This window comes from Cupressus sempervirens, chromosome 5 (assembly GCF_028749045.1).
Source record: "Cupressus sempervirens isolate cs-2001-9-10 chromosome 5, ASM2874904v1, whole genome shotgun sequence".
NCBI lineage: Eukaryota > Viridiplantae > Streptophyta > Pinopsida > Cupressales > Cupressaceae > Cupressus > Cupressus sempervirens.
This window is the reverse complement of record NC_143122.1, coordinates 156,556,432-156,562,431: the sequence shown is the minus strand read 5'-3', so window position 1 is coordinate 156,562,431 and position 6,000 is coordinate 156,556,432.

Sequence of the window (6,000 nt, the reverse complement as noted above, 5' to 3'; positions counted from 1 at the left end):
TTTCGGATCGAAAAAATACCTCCGTATGCGAAAGTTATGGCCAAAAAACCACAAGTAGGTTCAAAACAAAATAAGAGAGGTGCATGCAAGGATGGATGATGCAAGCACTGACCTCATACTGATGTCAGCGAGTCAGTGGTTTAAAATTGACAGATTAGAGGCTGTCACTGCAAAAAAGAGTGCCACATGGCAGAGCCACGTGGCATGTATGGATGACATGGCAAGGGCCACGTGGCACCCGTGGCATGTATCACATGCAGAATGCGCGTTGATTGTGCAGAAAAGCTAAGTGGGCTGCAGACTAGAATGCAGAGCTGTCAGAGCGGCGCTGGCAGAGGAGACTGGGCGGCCGAAAAAACCACCAATGGAAAGAGGAGGCTCTGCCGAAGGTGCCGGGAAGGAAGTGGATAGACCGCAAGTGGCACCGACGGAGCAGAGCACCGGGCGGATGACAGCAGATGCTCCACTGGCGGCGGAGCAATGGCAGTGTCGGGTTGGCCCACCGGTGGTGCCTGGGTAGAGCGCCCTAAAAATGTTTTTTAATTTTTTTAAAAAAATTGTAGATCATTCGTACAGTCCGTACGGTAGCCCCAAATGTAAAAATTTTGCCTCCCAGAGCTCTGTCTCCAAAAACAAAAAGTTTTATATGAATCCTGACTGCAAATGGTCTTTCGGATCCAATGGTGATGTCTGTTTGGTCCCAAAGTGCTCCGAAAAAATGCTGATCCCCTAATTTGAAGAAAAAATGCACAAATAAACTAGGGTTTGTGAGTTCAAATCACGACTTCAAAATTCTTCAACCAAGTAGTAGCAGAAAGGCTCTGATACCATATTGGAGCTGAGGAAAGCCATCTCTGAAAATGCCCAAGATCACCTGCATGTGACAACCTATCAAAGAGAATCCAAATAGAGGAAGAGCATGGAGCAAGGGAAAAACCCTAAACGGACATGAGAGACAATATGTGCAAACACAATAAAAATGTATTTACAATATGCACAATGTGATAATGTGATGAAAATACAATGAGAGAGAGACCGCTTATAAAGGCCTCAAGGAAGCTTGTAGAACAAGCTGGAAGTTGGTAGAAGATAAGGATGACAACTCAGCACACATCCACAAAAGGTGGAACATGCTAGAAGGGAACAAACTCTCGTGTTGTCATCAACTAACCACTACATGCATTAAATACAAAATATTGAATATATGCATTAACCTAAGTAAGCTTAAGTAAATAGAATAAATAAATAATTATTTATTATTTATTCTAACACATACTTGGTACAAGGATGAAAACTTCTTTAGAGAGCACCAAGAAACACATAGAAATAAGAAACCAAATTGTACAGGGATATTTACATGGATTCACAATATATACACAATGTATAAGAACACAAGGAAATCTAAAACTAATGTTCATGGAAAAATAGATACCTTCAAGAACTATCCATGAATTGGCAGCTCCAAAATATTGTCTGATAAATCTTTGATGATATAAGAATCTTCTCCCCATGAGCTTTCAATTAAATAAGGACCTAGCCAAATAGGATCAAACTTACCATGTTTTTGTTTATCCTCAATTATGGCATTCCACATAAGAACTAAATCTCCATTTTCAAGCTTTTTATTTACTGCCCTTTTATCATATAATGTCTTCACTTGTAGTTGTAGCTTTTGATTCCTAAGAGATGCTTCTTTTCTGGTTTTTCCTAACCCTACAAGCTCATCTAGTTTCTCTTGCATATCATCTCTAATATCTTCATCATACAACTAGATGTAATTATAAAGTCCTACTAGGTTATTTTAAGGCATCCTTGCCTAAATTCCATATACTAGATTGAATGAGGCTGCTCCACTAGCTTTCTTCATAGTCACTATGTTAGCCCATATTGCAGGTTGCAACTTAGAGTCCCATGCATCATCTGAGGTCCTCTTAATGACCTTTAACAAGATATTATTTATGGATTCATCCTATCCATTCCCTTGTGAATGATATGGGGAGGATGTTGATCTAGTTATTCCATATTTGTCACAAAACTTTATAAATTCCTCAAACCTAAAACACATGGCATTATTTGTCACAATTCTCTGAGGGCAACCAAATCTAGAAATAACATTACTAAGAAAGAAGTTGTTGAGAACTTTACTTTTTGCATTTCTTGTGGGGATAGCTTCTACCCATTTTGTAAAGTAGTCAATAGCTACTAGAATCCAAGATTAGCTAGTACTAGATTTAGGAGAGATCTCACCTATGAAATCAATACCCCACTATTGAAAAGGTGCTTGACCCTCAATTGGCTTTAAAGGAGTATTACTTGAATTTTTTAGTTTTCTAGAAAACCTTTGACAAGAATCATAATTCCTAACCATGATTTGAGCATCCTTGAAAAGAGATGGAGACTAGAATCCAACTCTCGTTACCTTGTGTGTTGTGGTTTTAGCCATATAATGTCCCCCACACACTCTAGTATGCATCTCACTCAGAATTTCTTTGGACCTTTCTTGATCAACACATTTCAGTAATATTCCCTCAAAATTTATCTACCACAAACTACCTTGGATAGTTATGTACCCGATGGCTTGTAATTTAGTGCTTCTCTTCTCATTGTCAGTTAGATAAGATGGATCTTTCATATGTTGTAGGTAGTGGATAACATTTCAATACCAGTCAAAATGCTCCATCTCACATAAATCAGATTTGAGGTCATCTATCACCATATTTATTTCATTAGCATCTAAGTTAGATTGAGCCATGAGTTTAGCTAATCCTTGACCTCTTACCAACTTTTTTTATCTATATCTCAATGTTGAACTCTTGGATCCTATTGATCCACCTACATCTTCTTCCTAGTACCTCTTGCTGAGAAAAAATATCCTTCACAACAACACTGGGCACAAATGCAATGACAATAGCTCCTATCAAATAGCATCTAAATGCCTTAATAGCCTTTACTAAATCATATGCTTTTTTTTCATTTATCTCATATTTTAGTTCAAAAAGTTGTAGTGATTTATTGAAGAAAGCAATGGGTTGTTCATATCCCTCCTCATTTTTTTGCAACAGTGTTGTAGCTACAAAGTGAAAAGATGCAAAAGAAAATATGTCCATTGGCTTAGTGTAATCAGGAGTCCTTGGGATTGGGGCATTCTTTATAGTAGTCTTAATATGCCTGTGAAGGCTCACCATTCCAGTTTATAGTGGCTCCTTTCTTGAGCATTTTAGAAATAGGTCTACTAATTTCAGTAAAGTTAGTAACAAACCTTCTTAAGAAGTTGACTTACCCAAAGAAAGATTGAATTCCTTTTACATTCATTGGCTTAGGGATTTTATCAATGGCTACTACTCTTTCAAGATCTATCTTTACCACATCCTTTGACACTATGTGTCCTAATAACTTACCTTTAGTTACCCCAAATGCACATTTCTTAGGGTTTAATGACACTCCATATTCCAATACCTTGATAAAAAATTTCTCCAAATGCCTATAGTGGTCTTTAACCTGCTTAGAATAAGTTGTGAGGTCATCTTGATATACCACCATAAACTTATTTATATATTCATGAAAGTCGCATCCACGGTTCTTTGGAATGTGCCACCTAAATTAATCAACCCAAATGACATTCTTACATACACATAGGTTCCCCAAGGAGTTGTAAATGTTGTTTTGAATTGTTCTTCTTTCTTTACTAGGACCTAGTTATATCTTAAAAATACATCCATCATTGACATAAGCTCACACCCTATTGCCTACTACAACATAGCTTCCATATTGGGCAACCCATAATTATCTTTCAAGGAAGCAATGTTCAAATTTCTAAAATCTACATAGAGTTTGATATCCCCATTCTTTTTCCTGACATGTACTAAATTAGAGACCCAAGTGGAATGTCTGATAGGTTTAATTATTCCCCTGTCTCTTAACTTCATTAGTTCCTCTTGCATTTTATGGGCTAGAGTAGGATTAACTGGTCTCTATTTCTGCCTAAAGGGTTTGACATTATACTCCAAAGGTATGACATGCTGAAATTGGTCTTCTCTATAGGCCTTTAAATCATCATATGACCAAGCAAAGACATGTCTATTCTTTCTCAATAGGTCAATCAAAAGCTTTCTAATTTTAATTGACAAGTTCTGACCAATATAAACTTTCTTAGGGGCCTCATTAGTACCCAATTTTATCTCTTTTAGCTCTTGAGGTTTATAGTCTTTAGAACCAGGCTTTACCCTATCTTGGTTATCAAACATATTTTCCAAAAAAACCAAACCTTTAGGTACTTTATTAGTTTTTAACTGGGTAACCTCTTGACCAAAATTTGTTTCCCTCCCATCTATTGTCTCAACCTAGTCACTGCAATCTAATTCTTGTCCATGGTATTTATTCTCATTTACCAAGAAATTCAAAATGTCTTTGTTATCTTCAAAGACTTGCCAATACTCAATGTTATTAGGTATTGATGGCCTATTTTGAACTTCAATTTGTGATATCCCTACAAATGATATCTCTTGGGGATTTATTGCTACATTTGCTAATAAATCAGCCATCTTATTCCGAGTCCTAACTTTCCATGATATACTAAATGCATCAAAAATTACAATCTAATCCCAAACAACATTTCTATACTATTTCAACCTTTTCTTCTTAGAAGCATATGTTCCCCTTATCTATGAGATAACCAATTCAAAATCACCTATGACATGTAACTTATTGATCTAGTGATGGGTAGCAACTTTCAATCCTAACAACAATGCTTCATACTTAGCTATATTATTAGTACATGAAAAATTCAAGGTAAAAGAATACTTGAAAGTGTTTTTCTCTAGAGAAAAATAAACTACCCCTACCCCTGCACCTTCTTTAGAACTAGCCCCATCAAAGAACATTGTCCATAATATGGGTGAGTCTGTACAACACTCAACTTCTTGGATAATCAATTCAGCTTTGAATGCATTCACACCACTATCTAAGAAGCAAGTGGCATCTTTGTCAATTTCTTCCGCTAAAATGTGATTGACCCTTGGCTCTCTATTTACCTTGACAGATTTATCTCCAATGTGAAAAGTAGCATAGGTTAAGTCACATTGTAGACTACCTCCCATAGCAGAACTCCATTTTCAAGAAATAAAAATTCCATAGTGTGGAGGTATATCCACTACAAGGACTGACATGGTCAACTCTACCTCAGGATATGTAGCAAGTTTAAATGGTAAAGAATTTATGGTACCTATAACTGGAACTTCCCTAGTGTCCATACCTCTACATCTACCCTACTTAGTGTCTACTTTCAACCCTAAGGCTTCAATTACTTTGAAAGGAATTATGGTGCTACAGGCTCTTGAGTCTATCATGTAATTTTTAAGTGTCTTCCCTTTTATAATTAGATTGAGAAGAATGGGTCAACATCTTCTATGTACGCTACTGATGAGTCATCCAAGAACATTTGGGAAATTTCTGACATAATACCACTATCTTCTATTACTAATGGGATATGTTGGGTAACACTTTGTTCAATATTATTATTTCTATTTCCTATCCCTCCCAACCATGAAATGGCTTTACTCTTATGCTCTTCAATTCTAAAGAGTTCAAACAAAAGTACCTTAATAGTGATTTAAGACAACATGGATATCATATCAATTGGCTCAGACATAGTTGGTTTAACAATCATACCTAGAGTAGGAGCCTTCTGAGTAGTAGGGATTACTATTCGCTTCGAATTATCAAATCTTGATCCCTTCTCTTGCACAATTCCTTTTGGTATCTCATTAGCTTGGAATTGTACTTTCTTCTTAGGTTCCCACTTCTTAGTTTTAATATATTTAACCTTGACTATCTCTATACTAGCCTTCTTATCTTCATCTTTCATCTTATGAGTGATATCTTTTATGAATATACCAGAAGGTTTCCCAACTTCATTATTAATTGTTTTGTTCCTAAAATTATAATTTCTATGTACTTAGGAGATCATTTTTGAAATGATTCTATCAATTTCTTCTTTAGAAG